This window comes from Trachinotus anak, unplaced genomic scaffold (assembly GCF_046630095.1).
Source record: "Trachinotus anak isolate AG129_WGS33_773 ecotype Australia unplaced genomic scaffold, CSIRO_AGI_Tana_v1 ptg000002l, whole genome shotgun sequence".
Classification (NCBI taxonomy): Eukaryota; Metazoa; Chordata; class Actinopteri; order Carangiformes; family Carangidae; genus Trachinotus; species Trachinotus anak.
In genome coordinates, this window is record NW_027273853.1 from 10274438 (window position 1) to 10283151 (window position 8714).

General features: G+C 38.3%; 1 long non-coding RNA gene across 1 annotated transcript; it reads right to left on the bottom strand.

The window, feature by feature from the left end:
• Positions 1 to 962: 962 nt before the first annotated feature.
• LOC139631387 (uncharacterized) lies at positions 963 to 8714 on the bottom strand. Its single transcript, XR_011693370.1, has 3 exons — positions 8158 to 8714; positions 7396 to 7504; positions 963 to 1145 (listed from the first exon to the last, which is right to left on the bottom strand). It is a non-coding gene; the product is annotated as an uncharacterized lncRNA (long non-coding RNA).

An 8714-nucleotide genomic window follows, 5' to 3' on the forward strand; every position in this document is an offset into this window, starting at 1 on the left:
AGAGAGCCAGTGTGGTGCGATTGAGCTGAGGGGATAGAGAGAGTGAGAAGGGATATGGAGGGGATGACATATGGATGGACATAGTGGAAAAGATGGAGACTAGACTAGATCAAAACCTAGTTTATGGCTGGACTGCATATTGCAAAAACTGTTGTGAACCTGTAAACAACTTAAATCACCACGTCCTATTCTCTCCTAATCTCTGCTCACATATATTGTATTTTAGAGCTTGTTCTGCTGTCAGACAGCAGAACAAGTAGCCTATAAAATAGTGACTGAAACGTGGCCCATTAAGACTACATGTTAACTTATAAGCCATTTCCAAGCTGCTGCTCTTCTGCCATTTTCTTCTTGCCTATTTTTTCTCAAACAGTGACAAGGGGCTTTATTTGCCTCAACTGCAGAACGTTTACCATTTTTATTTGAGGAAGGCTTGTATTAGAGGCTGTTGTATTAAAGTTACTGCATTACATGTTCATACAAAGCCAATACTTCCTATAATTGTTAAAATTAAAACCCTTTATTTCTTAACAGGGCTTTTATTGCTATGCTGCACTAAGCGTAGTGTCTCATTTTCGGTTCCTGGTGTTTCTGTTGTTTACATGCTAGTCAGATCTGCTAATTTTTTAAGATTAAGATTAAGATAGCCATTATTAGTCCCACATTGGGGAAATTTGCTATTTCTTCAGTTTAGCTGTTACCAATGGCTTCTCTCTCTCCCTCCCACTCCCCTGCTCTCTCTTGTTCGGTGTGTCAGATGATTAGTTATTGCTCTGTCTCCTTTAGAGCAGTCGTGAAACCAGAGTGGCTGCGTGACTGCCTGTAACTAAAGGGGTAAACCTAAGTCCCTAGTTAGCATCCATACACAGCCCAGTCATGTGGCATTCTGCTGACCAATGGTGGAAATGTGATCCATCAGTCAGTCAGTCAGTCAGTCAGCGGTCCAGCCAAAAAGGAGTTACTGACCAGTGGTTCTGATAGACAGGGAGAGGAAGTAGGAGTGTCAAAGTATATGGAAGGAGATCTGACCTGGTGTGGTGAAACATCTCTCTTCCACATGTAACCTTTGTCCATGGTTATACACATGTCTGACTGCTCCTGGGCCTCTGCTCTTAGTCAGTCACGCACAGCAAACACAGCCTGGCCTGTCTCACAATGCCAAACATTCAATACACACATGTGTATGCACGCACAGACACACACAGAAACATGCAGGGCTCTCATCACCTCATTGCCACAGGGCATATATTTGTCACTATAAATGAACATTCATTGCTCAAGAGCCTTTTGTGACAGAAAAATGTTACACAAGTTAAGAATGCTTAACATTCCTGAAGGCTCAGTGCAGCCACTGTGAGAACCTTGTTGGACAGTCAACAAGTCAAGGATGCCATGTAGAGGACTGCCCAACCATAAAAGTTGTTTCACAGGATTTAATTTCCGTGGAGCACACAGATTATCACCGGCAATGACATTTCACATCCCAGAGCACAAAAAGGGTTCACACACCAAAGTGTGCAGAATTAGGTATTTGCTTTTATTTAGTTTAAATTGTCAAGTATGAGCTATGCCTTCTTCACTGTGCAGTGTCTGAGCTATTTCAAATAACATTTCACATTATATAAAATATGATTAGTCTCAAGTTTGAAGTTTCAAATGCCATGCTGCCATTCTCTTCACTTAACAACCACAATGTGTAGAGATATCCCTGGATATTATTATGCTTGCATCAACAGCAAACAAATAACTCCCAATCATTTTGTGCACTGGCAGAAATAAAATTGACAAAATAAAAATGCTGGACAACGAGCAAAGGAACAGAATATTAGACTCATACATTAAACTGTCACAAAACGGCCTGAAGTGCAGCAAATATATCAAGCCAGTTTTAGGCATATATAAAATGTATGCCTGTGGACATGAGTGTTATTTTATAACATCCCCCTTGCACTCAAATAAACTGGTGCCGCTAGGGTGACCAAGGCCTCTCTCAGGATGCCATCTAGTGGTACATCACAGGACACACACTTTATACTTTGTGATTTTGAAGAAAATCTTGAGAATTGCATCATCCCAAATATTAAATGAGAGTGAGAAAGTTTGATATATTGAAAATGTTTCAATAAAACAGTGGAAAATTTTGTTCCTGACAACAATATATACTCATAGAGGACATGATCTGTCACATTGGCATCATGATGCTTATTTTCTGTGCCATTTGAAAGCTCTCACCCTTTTATGAATGGGGGTAGAGCAATTAAACCAAATGTGCATATTCTTATGTACAGATCCTATACAAAAGCATGTTCCTCTACACCTCAATACCAGGGTAGCCTGATCCTTTAAAAACAAACCCATGCTCATTGAAATATGCTTGAATATACTCATATGCACACATATACACTCAAACTGCACACTCACAGGCACAAACACACACTCAGATGTTACAACACTCATTAATATGGTGCAGGGCATTATCTGTCTAATGAGAGCAGTGTAAACATTGCAATCAGATGGGAGACAGTGGAGCGTCAGAACTGGAAAAGCAAAGACAGAACAGACTCCCCAACTTCCCCAAAAAATCCCAGAAGGCAGTGGAGAGGATTGTACACCCATCAACACATTGTACACTGGTAATTGTCATGATATGAACAGTCAGCCCATTAAGGGATAGGCCTGAAAATATTCTGTATATTTGATATTGTCAACAAATCCAATGTAAAGACCAAAACCAACAATGTGTAAGTCTGTCTCTCAGTACGTCCCTACTCTATCTGTGGCACGAGCACATTCATTTATTCCAATTAATGATTTAAATCTTTAAAAATGGGTAACAAATGTATACTTTCATTTTTTTAAACCCCTAAATCATTTCACAAAACAAGTGGAGCACAGTAATTTACTCAAGCATGAGTAAATTGTGAATTGAGTTGTGAATGTTGGGGACTGTTTTCTGCTGTGGATTTGGTACACTAGTTTCTCCAGCAGCAGAACATGGGTGTATGTGGGATCAACTCAAACTACAGTGCTCATGGTCATCATAATGAAGGGCCATGCCAACCACTGCAGTGATGTGGCTCAGAGACATGTTTTTAATGGTTTTTACACAACAATGCCAGTCAATGGCACAGAGGAATAAGCAATATCAGGCTGCAGACACACATACAATTTCATGGGATTACTTGTCAATATGAAAAATGTGGAATATTACAAGAATTTAATATCTTGTATAGCAAAATGAGAATCATTAGAATAATATGATTATTGTTCTAAATGTTTTTGTTTCAACTTCAGTGGATTTCTCACTTGGACTTCTCATCAACAAAAGCCAAGACTTTGCCTGGAACTATTTTTCTAAAAGAGACAGGAAGTAGACTTTGTCAATTCAGGCTTTCAAAACATTTCAGATGATTCTACTAAACTGTAGATGGCCTAAACACTCACAAACATTGAGAGACATGAACACACACACAAACACACACACATACACACACACCCATTCCCCCTCTGTAATCAACAAATTCCGACACCAGCCAGCATCAGACAACTATTCAACAACCCCTCTCATTGTGTTGATTTTGTTTCCTCTCCAGCTTTCATTTGGGTGTTTTATCTTTTGTTTACTGGTGGGTTTTATTCTCAGTGGCTCAGGGAAGCAAAGTGTTGGCAGTAGCTCAGTTTGATCTGCGGTCGTGGATGAAAAGCGCCAGTGGGTAGAAAACAAGGGTATTTTGGAAATATAAAAAACACTGCCATGTAATTACAATAAAAATACATAAATATGAGTCCTCCTGACAGCGAGGGAAAGTGCCAGTGTCAGCATTGTGATGGTAAACAGTCTGCGAGGGAGTGTTTGTGTGACACAGTGGGGGTCACCTCTACAATAGACAAGCCTGAGTTTCAACTGGGAAATAAAAAGTCCGGAAACTTCCCCACAATCCAACCAGCCCTTTCAGGCTGTGAGTCGGCACTCAGCAGGCTGGTGGTGATTTAGCATCAACAACACCACAAGACAATCTTGATGTCAAGGGGAAAAAAAGAAAAACAAAGCACAGAGGACTAGGATTTGCCAAAGAATTTCAATGAATGGTTTTACTCATAGAGCAGATAAAAGCGAGGGTAATTTGATTACTATAGGCTAAAATAAAAGACAAGTTGACCATCAACACTTTGTATATTTGCCAGATTTATGATCTTTGGATCTCGCGGTCACAAATGAATAACACTTGATTGTGAATCAGGGCTGAGGATTTGACCAAAATTCTTCACTTGTTATATTTGTCCTGATTAAATTCAGTATGACCAGTAAGATATTCTGGACTGGACTGCTATCTAGTTTGTATAATCATCATAAACTGATTATCTTTTGATTGAAAAAAACAAGCCATTTGAAGACATCCCCTTTTAACGTTCAATCACAATGCTTTGCTGCTGTGTTTTCATAACATGTTACTTTGAAAATTCTGGACTCTGGACTGTTGGCTGGACAAACCAAGACATGAAGGTATCACGGTGGCTCTAAAAACTAGTGATTGCCATTTTTAAACTTTTGTTGACAGAACAATGAATTTATTTATCAGAAAACGGATAGATTAATCAATAAAGAAAATGATTTGTTTCTCCTGTAGTTAGATTAACTTACCATTAGTTGTTTTAGCTTTCTCAGTTTAATTACATGGGATCCCAACAATAAATCTATTTAAAATTGTGGTACAAATAAAGTTAGGTCTGCAATTCAATACATTTAGTTTACTGTCTAAATTCCAACTTCCATTGCAGCAAGTTGATTTGATGTCCTACAAGTAAAATAAATACAAATCAACAGATGGCCAAGCCCACATGGTTCTGCTGTCCACCATCACAGAGCACAAATTTAGTCTCAGCACAGGGTTTATGTGATGGAGTGGGTCTGTGAGTAGTGATTGCAGCATGGCAGCAAGAGATCATAAACAGGCACTATTCCCAGCACAAAGAAGATAAGCCAGATTTTTGGCGACATTAAAAAAGTAAATAAGTACACAACAGTAGAAATACTGAGCAGAAACACTGAGGGGCACAGAGAGAGATCAGCAAACTGAGGGAGAGAGAAAGAAGGAGACACTTATCAAGAATGGCGCCATTGCGAGTCAACAAAAAGGACTGTGTGCAGTCCCAAATCACGACTCAACAACAACTGTTTATGTGCACACATAAAGACAATCAGTTACACAAACACATGCACACAGGCATATACACATGTAGTGTGCCCAGAAAACAACAACCTCCCAACGACCCATGCTTATCTCAACACACCCAGGCTTTCTCTCTTTGGCATTCACTCCCTCTTTTTCGCTCAAACATACTAATGTGAGCGTGCACGCGCGCGCACACACACACACACACACACACACACACACACACACACACACACACACACACACACACACACAAAGACACAAGCCTATCTTTCATCCCAAAATTCATGGAGGCAAATCTCTCTCATCCTCTACCAACCATTCTTTCTCCTCAACTCTTGCAGGCACCGTTCCCTCTTCTGTCCCAGCATTGCCTCTAAAATCTCCTCATTTTTCTGGCAAACACTGACAAATTCACTGTCACAGCCCATTCTGCATCCCTCCTTTTCCTGGCTTCCTCCAGTGGCTTTTTTGTCTTGAAATAATCTAGTTCAACTGAGGAAACCCCAAGCAAATGTGACAATTCTTTTCTCATTATCCAAAACCAGGCAAGGCCCACTCAGTGGGCATCCTGTGGCACAGGTTTGCTATCATTATCCGCTCTGTGTCACTGGTCATCATCTTGCAGTTCAACAGGAAAACTCAAGCTGTTTCCCAAGTAATTTCTTGATTCTGTTCTCATATCATTATGCACAGCACCAGGCTTAGTGGGAGTTATGGTCCAGAGAGAGAGAGCATGTGAGACATGGCCTTTACATCTGGGCCACGACTCTCACAGGGATAAGACGATAGATTACAAGAGATTAGTGACATCACAAATCATCTTCCAAAGCATTTTGGCCTTTCTTGTATAACAGCATAATATACTTAAAACACTACTGCATTATGGGAGATAATTAATATTTCTGATATGCTATATTTATAACAACAATAGAAATTTCTGTATTTGATATCTCTGGCAATACTACAGAACTCATGAATCCTTAGATCCTATCCTCTCGCCTGTTTGCACCAGATTCTAATGTTAGGCTATACTGATCCTTGGTGGTAAGATGAGGTACTACAACTACTATAAGTCGAGCAGGGTTTCCTTTGCAAAACATTAATGATCTTAGGAAGCTTCTATTTAAAAAAAAAAAAAGCCTGGTTTGCTCCAATGCTCAAAATGTGTGTATTAAAACTGTTGCTAAATACATGTGCAAAATCTAAAATCTATCATTCAATAAGTTATATTCTGAAAATTTTAAATTGACAACCACCCACTTGATTTTTTGAAAATTCATTTCAAGTTTATGAAGCAACAGATGGACAGCACCATCTACAGGTAAATGAGACAGCAATCTCCTACTAACAGTTCATATTAAATAGGTATCAAGCCGGAACAAAGTAGCTTGTTCACTCAATAGCAGATAGGACTACAATGAAACATCTGTGATTTGAGACAAACAGTTACTTACAGTTAGTTAAATAGTAGATTAGTTTGTTGATTAATCAACAAAAATGCCCCAAATTGTCTGGTCCTGCTTTTCAAATATGAATATTTGATGGTTTTATTATTTTTATTTTTTTGTTTATCTGGTTTCTTTATTATGTGACACTGAATATTATCAAGTTTTTTTAGATTTTTGCAGGGCTTGGAGAAACTGCGATGTACAGTTATTAAATTATTGTTCTATCAATACAGTTAACATGACAGGATGAGATAGCAGAACAAGTAAGAGTAGGAATATTTTAACTAGTAGCCTAGACACTTTAACCATTCTATTTATCTTTAGTTTATCTTTTATCTAATGTCTTCATACTTTTATCATTATTAATATCATTATAACTATTACTGATGACAACCATAAATAGTGTGTTCATGAAACAGAGAAAGCAAGAAAGAGTTTTTCAACAGCAAATTTGATACTCATGAGGAGTCAATCCTCCAGCAGCGGCTGGATATTAATGAGGAGAGTTTCTAAAAGGAGTTCTCTACAAAGGAGGCGAGCTGGACGAAGAGAACACACAAAAATGACCTGGAGGTCATGTACTTTGCAAAAACATAAGTCGGCGAGCAAGGCAAAAGACAGAAAACATCAAAAGCCTGTGGTTCAAAGCATTCAGCTCCAGGTAAGCTTCTTAAACTGGTCATTTTGTTTTAGAATTATGGTTCACTGCACCCTGGTAGAATTAGCTCTTTAAAAGATAAATAAGGTTTAGTGTCTTTTAATGAGCTCACCTCATAAGACAGGGCCCCAGGTGGTTAAGATGAAACTCTAATCCAGCTTGGCACATTTGTTGCATGTTGTACCCATGTCTCTCCCTGCTTCTTTCTATCTCCACTGTCACTGTTATCAAAAATTAAAAACAAAAAATACAATAATAATTAGAAAAATGAAACATCTATAAAATCAAAGCCAAGCAATGCCTTTGTGACATTTTTGTTTTGATTCAGCAGTATCATTGTGTAAGGCTTTGTCTTGTGGTGCACTATACTTCAAGGTGAAACGTTTTGTTTTATGTTTTGTTAATATATTAGCTACACTACTTAAATGACTTGAGCCTGCAATGATGTATAATGTACAATGTACATTGTTATTTTTGCATAACAGGGAAACCATACATAAATACATGCACAGAGATGGGTTTTTTTTGTTTGTTTTTTTTAATTGCTTGCTTGGGAATAGAGCCAGCATTAATTACACCAATTAATCACAGGTGTGATTTTCCTGCTGTTACTAGCTTAAGTTAACTAGCTAGCTAGGTTAATCGTTAGCCCCTTCATATGTGAAAAGGAGAAATTACAACTCTGGTCATTTTTCGTGGATTATTTGGTCCGACATTAGCCTATGATGAGTTTGCCCCTATATCCTTCACTTTTTCCTCTCAGCAAAAACATGCCTAACTACATTTGAGACATTTTGTACTGTCGACACACTGGGGTCAGCTAGCTCACTTTACGAGCCAAACCTGAAAACAACTTGCACATTTAAAGACTTACCTCGGTTTGGAAGACATTTTTGGATCCTTCAAACACTCTTCCACCAACTTAAACAAAAAAAAAAAAAAAAAAAAAAAAAAAAAAAAGCTGTGGTCTGCACAGTAATGAAAAAATAATGTCAGCTTTTCCCCAAAACCTCTGTTTCTGCCAAAAGAGATATTTGCGTCATTCTGCAAAACAACTGAAGGCAAGTTTCAAGAGATTTACACTTCTTCATCATAACTTTAAGTTACCAAAACAAGTCCCCTGCCCTTGAACGTGTCCTTCAGCTGTTCCTCTTCTCTCCATCAGCCTAAACAACCATCTCCACAGCACCTGCTGAGCAGACCAGACCAATTAATCAATCAACCCCCAAACTAAAAGTTAAACAAACGCTCATGAATTAATTAACATAAAATGAGAAGATCAGCAGTATGTGAGTAGATTATCTTATTCAAGTTACTAAACAGTTAATCAATTGTGGAAAACCACATCAGGATCAATATGTTTGCACCACACCACAGTAACATTAGCAAACTTTACTCATGAATTGGGCTATATCTTAGTTAGTTCCTATT